This window comes from Montipora foliosa, unplaced genomic scaffold, assembly GCF_036669935.1.
Source record: "Montipora foliosa isolate CH-2021 unplaced genomic scaffold, ASM3666993v2 scaffold_121, whole genome shotgun sequence".
Classification (NCBI taxonomy): Eukaryota; Metazoa; Cnidaria; class Anthozoa; order Scleractinia; family Acroporidae; genus Montipora; species Montipora foliosa.
The window spans coordinates 16807-28501 of record NW_027179421.1 but is presented as its reverse complement, the minus strand read 5'-3'; the positions used below and the strand labels follow the sequence as shown (position 1 = coordinate 28501).

The following is an 11695-nucleotide window of genomic DNA, read 5'->3' as shown; positions in this document are numbered from 1 at the left end:
GCTCAATGCCCACAGAAAACCAAAGTAAAACAATTCCCATATAAACGACCAAAGGTAGAGTCAAATAGAAGTATACAACACGAAATATATCCCAAGCGGTCCCCCGTCGAAGTAACTACTCTCGCGCCCCTACATGATTTGAAACTACGGGGGGCATCGGGAAAAAAAAAAAAACGAGACCCGGGGTTTTTTTTTGCCTGTGGTCAATGGTCCCGTAGAACGGAAAGGAAGGCCCGGTTTTCTTTGTTTGTGTGTTGTTTTGAGCGGGCAAGTGTGGAACTTGAGCAAATAACTGGTTTTTCCTACCTGTTGGGGATGGTTTCTTTAACACCCTTCACCCGGCAACTGGCCACAATTGGAGTAAAAATGGCCAGAAGAGTTAATGTTTTCCCCGTTCAAAAATTTTTCCCCCTTTCAACAGCCCGCCGGGGACTTTCCGAGTAAAACCAAAGCCTGTTTGTTCCCCGCATTCGAATTCCATGGAATGGTCACCCCCCATTTTTCTAAAGCTTGAATTGTGACGACAACAGTTTTACAAGCGCAGCCGTGCTAAAATTAAGCTACCCAAATGCCCACACAGAAAACCCAGGTAAAACAAGTCCATATTCAACGACAAAATTGGGTAAAGAAGTCCCCCAAATAGAAAGTCCCTACAACACGAGATATTGCCCCCAAGCGGTCTCCCGTCGAAGTACTACTCTCGCCCTACAGGATTTGACTACGGGGATCGGACGAGACCCGTTTTTTGCCTGTGGTATGGTGGGTCGTAGACGGAAGAAAGCCCGTTCTTGTTGTGTGTTTTGAGCGGGCAAGTTGAACTGAGCAAATAACTGTTTTCCTCTGTGATGGTTCTTTAACCCTTCACCCGCAATGGCATTGGTAAAATGCAGAGAGTTAATGTTTCCCGTTCAAAAATTCCTTTCAACATCCGGGGACTCGAGTAAACAAAGCTTTTCCCCGATTCGATTCCATGGAATGTCATTTTCTAAAGCTTGAATTGTGACGACAAGTTTTACAAGCGCGCGTGCTAATTAGCTCAATGCCCACAGAAAACCAAAGTAAAACAAGTCATATAACGACAAAATGTAGAGTCAAATAGAAGTCTACAACACGAGATATTCCCAAGCGGTCTCCCGTCGAAAGTACTACTCTCGCCCTACAGGATTTGACTACGGGGATCGGACGAGACCCGGTTTTTTGCCTGTGGTATGGTCGTAGACGGAAGAAAGCCCGTTCTTGTTGTGTGTTTTGAGCGGGCAAGTTGAACTGAGCAAATAACTGTTTCCTCTGTGATGGTTCTTTAACCCTTCACCGCCAATGGCATCGCTAAAATCCAGAGAGTTAATGTTTCCCGTTTAAAAATTCCTTTCAACATCCGGGACTCGAGTAAACAAAGCTTTTCCCCGATTCGATTCCATGGAATGTCATTTTCTAAAGCTTGAATTGTGACGACAAGTTTTACAAGCGCGCGTGCTAATTAGCTCAATGCCCACAGAAAACCAAAGTAAAACAAGTCATATAACGACAAAATGTAGAGTCAAATAGAAGTCTACAACACGAGATATTCCCAAGCGGTCTCCCGTCGAAGTACTACTCTCGCCCTACAGGATTTGACTACGGGGATCGGACGAGACCCGGTTTTTTGCCTGTGGTATGGTCGTAGACGGAAGAAAGCCCGTTCTTGTTGTGTGTTTTGAGCGGGCAAGTTGAACTGAGCAAATAACTGTTTCCTCTGTGATGGTTCTTTAACCCTTCACCGGCAATGGCATTGGTAAAATGCAGAGAGTTAATGTTTCCCGTTCAAAAATTCCTTTCAACATCCGGGACTCGAGTAAACAAAGCTTTTCCCCGATTCGATTCCATGGAATGTCATTTTCTAAAGCTTGAATTGTGACGACAAGTTTTACAAGCGCGCGTGCTAATTAGCTCAATGCCCACAGAAAACCAAAGTAAAACAAGTCATATAACGACAAAATGTAGAGTCAAATAGAAGTCTACAACACGAGATATTCCCAAGCGGTCTCCCGTCGAAGTACTACTCTCGCCCTACAGGATTTGACTACGGGGATCGGACGAGACCCGGTTTTTTGCCTGTGGTATGGTCGTAGACGGAAGAAAGCCCGTTCTTGTTGTGTGTTTTGAGCGGGCAAGTTGAACTGAGCAAATAACTGTTTCCTCTGTGATGGTTCTTTAACCCTTCACCGGCAATGGCATTGGTAAAATGCAGAGAGTTAATGTTTCCCGTTCAAAAATTCCTTTCAACATCCGGGACTCGAGTAAACAAAGCTTTTCCCCGATTCGATTCCATGGAATGTCATTTTCTAAAGCTTGAATTGTGACGACAAGTTTTACAAGCGCGCGTGCTAATTAGCTCAATGCCCACAGAAAACCAAAGTAAAACAAGTCATATAACGACAAAATGTAGAGTCAAATAGAAGTCTACAACACGAGATATTCCCAAGCGGTCTCCCGTCGAAGTACTACTCTCGCCCTACAGGATTTGACTACGGGGATCGGACGAGACCCGGTTTTTTGCCTGTGGTATGGTCGTAGACGGAAGAAAGCCCGTTCTTGTTGTGTGTTTTGAGCGGGCAAGTTGAACTGAGCAAATAACTGTTTCCTCTGTGATGGTTCTTTAACCCTTCACCGGCAATGGCATTGGTAAAATGCAGAGAGTTAATGTTTCCCGTTCAAAAATTCCTTTCAACATCCGGGGACTCGAGTAAACAAAGCTTTTCCCCGATTCGATTCCATGGAATGTCATTTTCTAAAGCTTGAATTGTGACGACAAGTTTTACAAGCGCGCGTGCTAATTAGCTCAATGCCCACAGAAAACCAAAGTAAAACAAGTCATATAACGACAAAATGTAGAGTCAAATAGAAGTCTACAACACGAGATATTCCCAAGCGGTCTCCCGTCGAAGTACTACTCTCGCCCTACAGGATTTGACTACGGGGATCGGACGAGACCCGGTTTTTTTGCCTGTGGTATGGTCGTAGACGGAAGAAAGCCCGTTCTTGTTGTGTGTTTTGAGCGGGCAAGTTGAACTGAGCAAATAACTGTTTCCTCTGTGATGGTTCTTTAACCCTTCACCGGCAATGGCATTGGTAAAATGCAGAGAGTTAATGTTTCCCGTTCAAAAATTCCTTTCAACATCCGGGACTCGAGTAAACAAAGCTTTTCCCCGATTCGATTCCATGGAATGTCATTTTCTAAAGCTTGAATTGTGACGACAAGTTTTACAAGCGCGCGTGCTAATTAGCTCAATGCCCACAGAAAACCAAAGTAAAACAAGTCATATAACGACAAAATGTAGAGTCAAATAGAAGTCTACAACACGAGATATTCCCAAGCGGTCTCCCGTCGAAGTACTACTCTCGCCCTACAGGATTTGACTACGGGGATCGGACGAGACCCGGTTTTTTGCCTGTGGTATGGTCGTAGACGGAAGAAAGCCCGTTCTTGTTGTGTGTTTTGAGCGGGCAAGTTGAACTGAGCAAATAACTGTTTCCTCTGTGATGGTTCTTTAACCCTTCACCGGCAATGGCATTGGTAAAATGCAGAGAGTTAATGTTTCCCGTTCAAAAATTCCTTTCAACATCCGGGACTCGAGTAAACAAAGCTTTTCCCCGATTCGATTCCATGGAATGTCATTTTCTAAAGCTTGAATTGTGACGACAAGTTTTACAAGCGCGCGTGCTAATTAGCTCAATGCCCACAGAAAACCAAAGTAAAACAAGTCATATAACGACAAAATGTAGAGTCAAATAGAAGTCTACAACACGAGATATTCCCAAGCGGTCTCCCGTCGAAGTACTACTCTCGCCCTACAGGATTTGACTACGGGGATCGGACGAGACCCGGTTTTTTGCCTGTGGTATGGTCGTAGACGGAAGAAAGCCCGTTCTTGTTGTGTGTTTTGAGCGGGCAAGTTGAACTGAGCAAATAACTGTTTCCTCTGTGATGGTTCTTTAACCCTTCACCGGCAATGGCATTGGTAAAATGCAGAGAGTTAATGTTTCCCGTTCAAAAATTCCTTTCAACATCCGGGGACTCGAGTAAACAAAGCTTTTCCCCGATTCGATTCCATGGAATGTCATTTTCTAAAGCTTGAATTGTGACGACAAGTTTTACAAGCGCGCGTGCTAATTAGCTCAATGCCCACAGAAAACCAAAGTAAAACAAGTCATATAACGACAAAATGTAGAGTCAAATAGAAGTCTACAACACGAGATATTCCCAAGCGGTCTCCCGTCGAAGTACTACTCTCGCCCTACAGGATTTGACTACGGGGATCGGACGAGACCCGGTTTTTTGCCTGTGGTATGGTCGTAGACGGAAGAAAGCCCGTTCTTGTTGTGTGTTTTGAGCGGGCAAGTTGAACTGAGCAAATAACTGTTTCCTCTGTGATGGTTCTTTAACCCTTCACCGGCAATGGCATTGGTAAAATGCAGAGAGTTAATGTTTCCCGTTCAAAAATTCCTTTCAACATCCGGGGACTCGAGTAAACAAAGCTTTTCCCCGATTCGATTCCATGGAATGTCATTTTCTAAAGCTTGAATTGTGACGACAAGTTTTACAAGCGCGCGTGCTAATTAGCTCAATGCCCACAGAAAACCAAAGTAAAACAAGTCATATAACGACAAAATGTAGAGTCAAATAGAAGTCTACAACACGAGATATTCCCAAGCGGTCTCCCGTCGAAGTACTACTCTCGCCCTACAGGATTTGACTACGGGGATCGGACGAGACCCGGTTTTTTGCCTGTGGTATGGTCGTAGACGGAAGAAAGCCCGTTCTTGTTGTGTGTTTTGAGCGGGCAAGTTGAACTGAGCAAATAACTGTTTCCTCTGTGATGGTTCTTTAACCCTTCACCGGCAATGGCATTGGTAAAATGCAGAGAGTTAATGTTTCCCGTTCAAAAATTCCTTTCAACATCCGGGACTCGAGTAAACAAAGCTTTTCCCCGATTCGATTCCATGGAATGTCATTTTCTAAAGCTTGAATTGTGACGACAAGTTTTACAAGCGCGCGTGCTAATTAGCTCAATGCCCACAGAAAACCAAAGTAAAACAAGTCATATAACGACAAAATGTAGAGTCAAATAGAAGTCTACAACACGAGATATTCCCAAGCGGTCTCCCGTCGAAGTACTACTCTCGCCCTACAGGATTTGACTACGGGGATCGGACGAGACCCGGTTTTTTGCCTGTGGTATGGTCGTAGACGGAAGAAAGCCCGTTCTTGTTGTGTGTTTTGAGCGGGCAAGTTGAACTGAGCAAATAACTGTTTCCTCTGTGATGGTTCTTTAACCCTTCACCGGCAATGGCATTGGTAAAATGCAGAGAGTTAATGTTTCCCGTTCAAAAATTCCTTTCAACATCCGGGGACTCGAGTAAACAAAGCTTTTCCTCGATTCCATGGAATGTCATTTTCTAAAGCTTGAATTGTGACGACAAGTTTTACAAGCGCGCGTGCTAATTAGCTCAATGCCCACAGAAAACCAAAGTAAAACAAGTCATATAACGACAAAATGTAGAGTCAAATAGAAGTCTACAACACGAGATATTCCCAAGCGGTCTCCCGTCGAAGTACTACTCTCGCCCTACAGGATTTGACTACGGGGATCGGACGAGACCCGGTTTTTGCCTGTGATATGGTCGTAGACGGAAGAAAGCCCGTTCTTGTTGTGTGTGTTTTGAGCGGGCAAGTTGAACTGAGCAAATAACTGTTTCCTCTGTGATGGTTCTTTAACCCTTCACCGGCAATGGCATTGGTAAAATGCAGAGAGTTAATGTTTCCCGTTCAAAAATTCCTTTCAACATCCGGGGACTCGAGTAAACAAAGCTTTTCCCCGATTCGATTCCATGGAATGTCATTTTCTAAAGCTTGAATTGTGACGACAAGTTTTACAAGCGCGCGTGCTAATTAGCTCAATGCCCACAGAAAACCAAAGTAAAACAAGTCATATAACGACAAAATGTAGAGTCAAATAGAAGTCTACAACACGAGATATTCCCAAGCGGTCTCCCGTCGAAGTACTACTCTCGCCCTACAGGATTTGACTACGGGGATCGGACGAGACCCGGTTTTTTGCCTGTGGTATGGTCGTAGACGGAAGAAAGCCCGTTCTTGTTGTGTGTTTTGAGCGGGCAAGTTGAACTGAGCAAATAACTGTTTCCTCTGTGATGGTTCTTTAACCCTTCACCGGCAATGGCATTGGTAAAATGCAGAGAGTTAATGTTTCCCGTTCAAAAATTCCTTTCAACATCCGGGACTCGAGTAAACAAAGCTTTTCCCCGATTCGATTCCATGGAATGTCATTTTCTAAAGCTTGAATTGTGACGACAAGTTTTACAAGCGCGCGTGCTAATTAGCTCAATGCCCACAGAAAACCAAAGTAAAACAAGTCATATAACGACAAAATGTAGAGTCAAATAGAAGTCTACAACACGAGATATTCCCAAGCGGTCTCCCGTCGAAGTACTACTCTCGCCCTACAGGATTTGACTACGGGGATCGGACGAGACCCGGTTTTTTGCCTGTGGTATGGTCGTAGACGGAAGAAAGCCCGTTCTTGTTGTGTGTTTTGAGCGGGCAAGTTGAACTGAGCAAATAACTGTTTCCTCTGTGATGGTTCTTTAACCCTTCACCGGCAATGGCATTGGTAAAATGCAGAGAGTTAATGTTTCCCGTTCAAAAATTCCTTTCAACATCCGGGACTCGAGTAAACAAAGCTTTTCCCCGATTCGATTCCATGGAATGTCATTTTCTAAAGCTTGAATTGTGACGACAAGTTTTACAAGCGCGCGTGCTAATTAGCTCAATGCCCACAGAAAACCAAAGTAAAACAAGTCATATAACGACAAAATGTAGAGTCAAATAGAAGTCTACAACACGAGATATTCCCAAGCGGTCTCCCGTCGAAGTACTACTCTCGCCCTACAGGATTTGACTACGGGGATCGGACGAGACCCGGTTTTTTGCCTGTGGTATGGTCGTAGACGGAAGAAAGCCCGTTCTTGTTGTGTGTTTTGAGCGGGCAAGTTGAACTGAGCAAATAACTGTTTCCTCTGTGATGGTTCTTTAACCCTTCACCGGCAATGGCATTGGTAAAATGCAGAGAGTTAATGTTTCCCGTTCAAAAATTCCTTTCAACATCCGGGGACTCGAGTAAACAAAGCTTTTCCCCGATTCGATTCCATGGAATGTCATTTTCTAAAGCTTGAATTGTGACGACAAGTTTTACAAGCGCGCGTGCTAATTAGCTCAATGCCCACAGAAAACCAAAGTAAAACAAGTCATATAACGACAAAATGTAGAGTCAAATAGAAGTCTACAACACGAGATATTCCCAAGCGGTCTCCCGTCGAAGTACTACTCTCGCCCTACAGGATTTGACTACGGGGATCGGACGAGACCCGGTTTTTTGCCTGTGGTATGGTCGTAGACGGAAGAAAGCCCGTTCTTGTTGTGTGTTTTGAGCGGGCAAGTTGAACTGAGCAAATAACTGTTTCCTCTGTGATGGTTCTTTAACCCTTCACCGGCAATGGCATTGGTAAAATGCAGAGAGTTAATGTTTCCCGTTCAAAAATTCCTTTCAACATCCGGGGACTCGAGTAAACAAAGCTTTTCCCCGATTCGATTCCATGGAATGTCATTTTCTAAAGCTTGAATTGTGACGACAAGTTTTACAAGCGCGCGTGCTAATTAGCTCAATGCCCACAGAAAACCAAAGTAAAACAAGTCATATAACGACAAAATGTAGAGTCAAATAGAAGTCTACAACACGAGATATTCCCAAGCGGTCTCCCGTCGAAGTACTACTCTCGCCCTACAGGATTTGACTACGGGGATCGGACGAGACCCGGTTTTTTGCCTGTGGTATGGTCGTAGACGGAAGAAAGCCCGTTCTTGTTGTGTGTTTTGAGCGGGCAAGTTGAACTGAGCAAATAACTGTTTCCTCTGTGATGGTTCTTTAACCCTTCACCGGCAATGGCATTGGTAAAATGCAGAGAGTTAATGTTTCCCGTTCAAAAATTCCTTTCAACATCCGGGGACTCGAGTAAACAAAGCTTTTCCCCGATTCGATTCCATGGAATGTCATTTTCTAAAGCTTGAATTGTGACGACAAGTTTTACAAGCGCGCGTGCTAATTAGCTCAATGCCCACAGAAAACCAAAGTAAAACAAGTCATATAACGACAAAATGTAGAGTCAAATAGAAGTCTACAACACGAGATATTCCCAAGCGGTCTCCCGTCGAAGTACTACTCTCGCCCTACAGGATTTGACTACGGGGATCGGACGAGACCCGGTTTTTTGCCTGTGGTATGGTCGTAGACGGAAGAAAGCCCGTTCTTGTTGTGTGTTTTGAGCGGGCAAGTTGAACTGAGCAAATAACTGTTTCCTCTGTGATGGTTCTTTAACCCTTCACCGGCAATGGCATTGGTAAAATGCAGAGAGTTAATGTTTCCCGTTCAAAAATTCCTTTCAACATCCGGGGACTCGAGTAAACAAAGCTTTTCCCCGATTCGATTCCATGGAATGTCATTTTCTAAAGCTTGAATTGTGACGACAAGTTTTACAAGCGCGCGTGCTAATTAGCTCAATGCCCACAGAAAACCAAAGTAAAACAAGTCATATAACGACAAAATGTAGAGTCAAATAGAAGTCTACAACACGAGATATTCCCAAGCGGTCTCCCGTCGAAGTACTACTCTCGCCCTACAGGATTTGACTACGGGGATCGGACGAGACCCGGTTTTTTGCCTGTGGTATGGTCGTAGACGGAAGAAAGCCCGTTCTTGTTGTGTGTTTTGAGCGGGCAAGTTGAACTGAGCAAATAACTGTTTCCTCTGTGATGGTTCTTTAACCCTTCACCGGCAATGGCATTGGTAAAATGCAGAGAGTTAATGTTTCCCGTTCAAAAATTCCTTTCAACATCCGGGGACTCGAGTAAACAAAGCTTTTCCCCGATTCGATTCCATGGAATGGAATGTCATTTTCTAAAGCTTGAATTGTGACGACAAGTTTTACAAGCGCGCGTGCTAATTAGCTCAATGCCCACAGAAAACCAAAGTAAAACAAGTCATATAACGACAAAATGTAGAGTCAAATAGAAGTCTACAACACGAGATATTCCCAAGCGGTCTCCCGTCGAAGTACTACTCTCGCCCTACAGGATTTGACTACGGGGATCGGACGAGACCCGGTTTTTTGCCTGTGGTATGGTCGTAGACGGAAGAAAGCCCGTTCTTGTTGTGTGTTTTGAGCGGGCAAGTTGAACTGAGCAAATAACTGTTTCCTCTGTGATGGTTCTTTAACCCTTCACCGGCAATGGCATTGGTAAAATGCAGAGAGTTAATGTTTCCCGTTCAAAAATTCCTTTCAACATCCGGGACTCGAGTAAACAAAGCTTTTCCCCGATTCGATTCCATGGAATGTCATTTTCTAAAGCTTGAATTGTGACGACAAGTTTTACAAGCGCGCGTGCTAATTAGCTCAATGCCCACAGAAAACCAAAGTAAAACAAGTCATATAACGACAAAATGTAGAGTCAAATAGAAGTCTACAACACGAGATATTCCCAAGCGGTCTCCCGTCGAAGTACTACTCTCGCCCTACAGGATTTGACTACGGGGATCGGACGAGACCCGGTTTTTTGCCTGTGGTATGGTCGTAGACGGAAGAAAGCCCGTTCTTGTTGTGTGTTTTGAGCGGGCAAGTTGAACTGAGCAAATAACTGTTTCCTCTGTGATGGTTCTTTAACCCTTCACCGGCAATGGCATTGGTAAAATGCAGAGAGTTAATGTTTCCCGTTCAAAAATTCCTTTCAACATCCGGGACTCGAGTAAACAAAGCTTTTCCCCGATTCGATTCCATGGAATGTCATTTTCTAAAGCTTGAATTGTGACGACAAGTTTTACAAGCGCGCGTGCTAATTAGCTCAATGCCCACAGAAAACCAAAGTAAAACAAGTCATATAACGACAAAATGTAGAGTCAAATAGAAGTCTACAACACGAGATATTCCCAAGCGGTCTCCCGTCGAAGTACTACTCTCGCCCTACAGGATTTGACTACGGGGATCGGACGAGACCCGGTTTTTTGCCTGTGGTATGGTCGTAGACGGAAGAAAGCCCGTTCTTGTTGTGTGTTTTGAGCGGGCAAGTTGAACTGAGCAAATAACTGTTTCCTCTGTGATGGTTCTTTAACCCTTCACCGGCAATGGCATTGGTAAAATGCAGAGAGTTAATGTTTCCCGTTCAAAAATTCCTTTCAACATCCGGGGACTCGAGTAAACAAAGCTTTTCCCCGATTCGATTCCATGGAATGTCATTTTCTAAAGCTTGAATTGTGACGACAAGTTTTACAAGCGCGCGTGCTAATTAGCTCAATGCCCACAGAAAACCAAAGTAAAACAAGTCATATAACGACAAAATGTAGAGTCAAATAGAAGTCTACAACACGAGATATTCCCAAGCGGTCTCCCGTCGAAGTACTACTCTCGCCCTACAGGATTTGACTACGGGGATCGGACGAGACCCGGTTTTTTGCCTGTGGTATGGTCGTAGACGGAAGAAAGCCCGTTCTTGTTGTGTGTTTTGAGCGGGCAAGTTGAACTGAGCAAATAACTGTTTCCTCTGTGATGGTTCTTTAACCCTTCACCGGCAATGGCATTGGTAAAATGCAGAGAGTTAATGTTTCCCGTTCAAAAATTCCTTTCAACATCGGGGACTCGAGTAAACAAAGCTTTTCCCCGATTCGATTCCATGGAATGTCATTTTCTAAAGCTTGAATTGTGACGACAAGTTTTACAAGCGCGCGTGCTAATTAGCTCAATGCCCACAGAAAACCAAAGTAAAACAAGTCATATAACGACAAAATGTAGAGTCAAATAGAAGTCTACAACACGAGATATTCCCAAGCGGTCTCCCGTCGAAGTACTACTCTCGCCCTACAGGATTTGACTACGGGGATCGGACGAGACCCGGTTTTTTGCCTGTGGTATGGTCGTAGACGGAAGAAAGCCCGTTCTTGTTGTGTGTTTTGAGCGGGCAAGTTGAACTGAGCAAATAACTGTTTCCTCTGTGATGGTTCTTTAACCCTTCACCGGCAATGGCATTGGTAAAATGCAGAGAGTTAATGTTTCCCGTTCAAAAATTCCTTTCAACATCCGGGGACTCGAGTAAACAAAGCTTTTCCCCGATTCGATTCCATGGAATGTCATTTTCTAAAGCTTGAATTGTGACGACAAGTTTTACAAGCGCGCGTGCTAATTAGCTCAATGCCCACAGAAAACCAAAGTAAAACAAGTCATATAACGACAAAATGTAGAGTCAAATAGAAGTCTACAACACGAGATATTCCCAAGCGGTCTCCCGTCGAAGTACTACTCTCGCCCTACAGGATTTGACTACGGGGATCGGACGAGACCCGGTTTTTTGCCTGTGGTATGGTCGTAGACGGAAGAAAGCCCGTTCTTGTGTGTTTTGAGCGGGCAAGTTGAACTGAGCAAATAACTGTTTCCTCTGTGATGGTTCTTTAACCCTTCACCGGCAATGGCATTGGTAAAATGCAGAGAGTTAATGTTTCCCGTTCAAAAATTCCTTTCAACATCCGGGACTCGAGTAAACAAAGCTTTTCCCCGATTCGATTCCATGGAATGTCATTTTCTAAAGCTTGAATTGTGA

General features: G+C 44.2%; 22 non-coding genes and 2 pseudogenes across 22 annotated transcripts; all 24 read right to left on the bottom strand.

The window, feature by feature from the left end:
• Window positions 1-1100: 1100 nt before the first annotated feature.
• LOC137985960 (5S ribosomal RNA) lies at window positions 1101-1220 on the bottom strand (annotated as a pseudogene).
• A 326-nt stretch (window positions 1221-1546) lies between these two features.
• LOC137986011 (5S ribosomal RNA) lies at window positions 1547-1665 on the bottom strand. The gene has a single exon (XR_011119488.1). It is a non-coding gene; the product is annotated as a 5S ribosomal RNA (ribosomal RNA).
• A 326-nt stretch (window positions 1666-1991) lies between these two features.
• Window positions 1992-2110, bottom strand: LOC137986009 (5S ribosomal RNA). Its single transcript, XR_011119487.1, has one exon. It is a non-coding gene; the product is annotated as a 5S ribosomal RNA (ribosomal RNA).
• Window positions 2111-2436: 326 nt separating this feature from the next.
• LOC137986008 (5S ribosomal RNA) lies at window positions 2437-2555 on the bottom strand. Its single transcript, XR_011119486.1, has one exon. It is a non-coding gene; the product is annotated as a 5S ribosomal RNA (ribosomal RNA).
• A 327-nt stretch (window positions 2556-2882) lies between these two features.
• LOC137986014 (5S ribosomal RNA) lies at window positions 2883-3002 on the bottom strand. The gene has a single exon (XR_011119491.1). It is a non-coding gene; the product is annotated as a 5S ribosomal RNA (ribosomal RNA).
• A 326-nt stretch (window positions 3003-3328) lies between these two features.
• On the bottom strand, window positions 3329-3447 carry LOC137986007 (5S ribosomal RNA). The gene has a single exon (XR_011119485.1). It is a non-coding gene; the product is annotated as a 5S ribosomal RNA (ribosomal RNA).
• Window positions 3448-3773: 326 nt separating this feature from the next.
• Window positions 3774-3892, bottom strand: LOC137986006 (5S ribosomal RNA). The gene has a single exon (XR_011119484.1). It is a non-coding gene; the product is annotated as a 5S ribosomal RNA (ribosomal RNA).
• A 327-nt stretch (window positions 3893-4219) lies between these two features.
• Window positions 4220-4338, bottom strand: LOC137986005 (5S ribosomal RNA). Its single transcript, XR_011119483.1, has one exon. It is a non-coding gene; the product is annotated as a 5S ribosomal RNA (ribosomal RNA).
• A 327-nt stretch (window positions 4339-4665) lies between these two features.
• On the bottom strand, window positions 4666-4784 carry LOC137986004 (5S ribosomal RNA). Its single transcript, XR_011119482.1, has one exon. It is a non-coding gene; the product is annotated as a 5S ribosomal RNA (ribosomal RNA).
• Window positions 4785-5110: 326 nt separating this feature from the next.
• LOC137986003 (5S ribosomal RNA) lies at window positions 5111-5229 on the bottom strand. The gene has a single exon (XR_011119481.1). It is a non-coding gene; the product is annotated as a 5S ribosomal RNA (ribosomal RNA).
• Window positions 5230-5551: 322 nt separating this feature from the next.
• Window positions 5552-5669, bottom strand: LOC137985961 (5S ribosomal RNA; annotated as a pseudogene).
• A 329-nt stretch (window positions 5670-5998) lies between these two features.
• Window positions 5999-6117, bottom strand: LOC137986002 (5S ribosomal RNA). Its single transcript, XR_011119480.1, has one exon. It is a non-coding gene; the product is annotated as a 5S ribosomal RNA (ribosomal RNA).
• Window positions 6118-6443: 326 nt separating this feature from the next.
• Window positions 6444-6562, bottom strand: LOC137986000 (5S ribosomal RNA). Its single transcript, XR_011119478.1, has one exon. It is a non-coding gene; the product is annotated as a 5S ribosomal RNA (ribosomal RNA).
• Window positions 6563-6888: 326 nt separating this feature from the next.
• Window positions 6889-7007, bottom strand: LOC137985998 (5S ribosomal RNA). The gene has a single exon (XR_011119477.1). It is a non-coding gene; the product is annotated as a 5S ribosomal RNA (ribosomal RNA).
• Window positions 7008-7334: 327 nt separating this feature from the next.
• On the bottom strand, window positions 7335-7453 carry LOC137985997 (5S ribosomal RNA). The gene has a single exon (XR_011119476.1). It is a non-coding gene; the product is annotated as a 5S ribosomal RNA (ribosomal RNA).
• Window positions 7454-7780: 327 nt separating this feature from the next.
• Window positions 7781-7899, bottom strand: LOC137985996 (5S ribosomal RNA). The gene has a single exon (XR_011119475.1). It is a non-coding gene; the product is annotated as a 5S ribosomal RNA (ribosomal RNA).
• A 327-nt stretch (window positions 7900-8226) lies between these two features.
• On the bottom strand, window positions 8227-8345 carry LOC137985995 (5S ribosomal RNA). Its single transcript, XR_011119474.1, has one exon. It is a non-coding gene; the product is annotated as a 5S ribosomal RNA (ribosomal RNA).
• Window positions 8346-8672: 327 nt separating this feature from the next.
• Window positions 8673-8791, bottom strand: LOC137985994 (5S ribosomal RNA). Its single transcript, XR_011119473.1, has one exon. It is a non-coding gene; the product is annotated as a 5S ribosomal RNA (ribosomal RNA).
• Window positions 8792-9123: 332 nt separating this feature from the next.
• LOC137985992 (5S ribosomal RNA) lies at window positions 9124-9242 on the bottom strand. Its single transcript, XR_011119472.1, has one exon. It is a non-coding gene; the product is annotated as a 5S ribosomal RNA (ribosomal RNA).
• Window positions 9243-9568: 326 nt separating this feature from the next.
• Window positions 9569-9687, bottom strand: LOC137985991 (5S ribosomal RNA). Its single transcript, XR_011119471.1, has one exon. It is a non-coding gene; the product is annotated as a 5S ribosomal RNA (ribosomal RNA).
• A 326-nt stretch (window positions 9688-10013) lies between these two features.
• On the bottom strand, window positions 10014-10132 carry LOC137985990 (5S ribosomal RNA). Its single transcript, XR_011119470.1, has one exon. It is a non-coding gene; the product is annotated as a 5S ribosomal RNA (ribosomal RNA).
• Window positions 10133-10459: 327 nt separating this feature from the next.
• Window positions 10460-10578, bottom strand: LOC137985989 (5S ribosomal RNA). Its single transcript, XR_011119469.1, has one exon. It is a non-coding gene; the product is annotated as a 5S ribosomal RNA (ribosomal RNA).
• A 326-nt stretch (window positions 10579-10904) lies between these two features.
• LOC137985987 (5S ribosomal RNA) lies at window positions 10905-11023 on the bottom strand. Its single transcript, XR_011119467.1, has one exon. It is a non-coding gene; the product is annotated as a 5S ribosomal RNA (ribosomal RNA).
• Window positions 11024-11350: 327 nt separating this feature from the next.
• LOC137985986 (5S ribosomal RNA) lies at window positions 11351-11469 on the bottom strand. Its single transcript, XR_011119466.1, has one exon. It is a non-coding gene; the product is annotated as a 5S ribosomal RNA (ribosomal RNA).
• Window positions 11470-11695: the final 226 nt, after the last annotated feature.